The 1,039-nt window shown below is 62.9% G+C and overlaps 1 long non-coding RNA gene across 1 annotated transcript; it reads left to right on the top strand.

The window, feature by feature from the left end:
- The first annotated feature begins 466 nt into the window (after nt 1–466).
- LOC113980584 lies at nt 467–1,039 on the top strand. The gene is made up of 2 exons (XR_003538166.1): nt 467–599; nt 927–1,039. It is a non-coding gene; the product is annotated as an uncharacterized LOC113980584 (long non-coding RNA).

The following is a 1,039-nucleotide window of genomic DNA, read 5'->3' as shown; positions in this document are numbered from 1 at the left end:
GGGACAGGGACAGGGACTGGGAGAGGGACAGGGACAGGGACAGGGACAGGGACAGGGACAGGAGCAGGACAGGGACAGGGGTTGGGACAGGAGCAGGGGCAGGAGAGGGCAGAGACGGGGACAAGGGCTGGGACAGGGACAGGAGTGGGCGGAGACAGGGAGAGGGGCAGGAGCAGGAGCAGGGACAGGGACAAGAATGGGCAGAGACAGCGACAGGGACAGGAGAGGGCAGGGGCTGGGGCAGGGACAGGAATGGGCAGGGACAGGGGCAGGGACAGGGAGAGGGGCAGTGGCAGGGGCAGGACAGGGACAGGGACAAGGAGAAGGCAGGGACAGGGTCAGGGGCTGGGACAGCAGCAGGGGAAGGGACAGGGACAGGGACAGGGGCAGGAGCAGAGACAGGTGTAGGAGTGGGCAGAGGCTGTGCTAGGCAGGGTCTCAGCCAGGGAGCTGAGAGGGACTCTGTCCCTGTCCTTGCAGGACACCACGAGCAAAGCAGGTCCTGGCAAACCTGGAGCCGTTCCGGGTGTCCCGGGAGCAGTGCATGAAGGCCCTGCAGATCAACAAGCTGCGGAAATGGTCCCAAGACAGTTCCTCTGGTGGGTATTCCCAGGCATGGGAGGTATTTTCCCCCGAGGAAGGACGTCCTGTCCTGCTGGATGGGTGAAAAGAGAGCAGGGGGTTCTGAGGCTGTGCCCCTGAGCCAGAGCTGCCCTTCAGTCCCAGGGCTGTGGCCACAGGCACGGCCAGGCCAGGTGGGGACACAGGGGGGTTCCTCTGGGGTTTGGTCTGGCCAGGTCTTGGCACCTTGGCAGGGCAAGGCTATCTTGTACACCTCAGAACCCTCCAGGACCACGCCTGGTGAGCAGAAGGTCTCTGCCCTCCTCTCTGCAACTCCAACTGAGCAGTTTATGATTCCCCCTTAGCTTGGTGAAGCAGAAGGAGCTCCGTGACCCCAGAGAAGAGCAGAAGTGAGACGTGGGCTCAGGGCAGCCACAGTGCACCAGGAAAAATGGAATAAAGGAATCCCTCACCTGGG

The sequence above is a fragment of the Neopelma chrysocephalum genome, unplaced genomic scaffold, assembly GCF_003984885.1.
Source record: "Neopelma chrysocephalum unplaced genomic scaffold, ASM398488v2 Primary Assembly neopelma1_94750, whole genome shotgun sequence".
Classification (NCBI taxonomy): Eukaryota; Metazoa; Chordata; class Aves; order Passeriformes; family Pipridae; genus Neopelma; species Neopelma chrysocephalum.
Note: the sequence above shows the minus strand (reverse complement) of the source record. Positions and strands in the feature narration are given on the sequence as shown.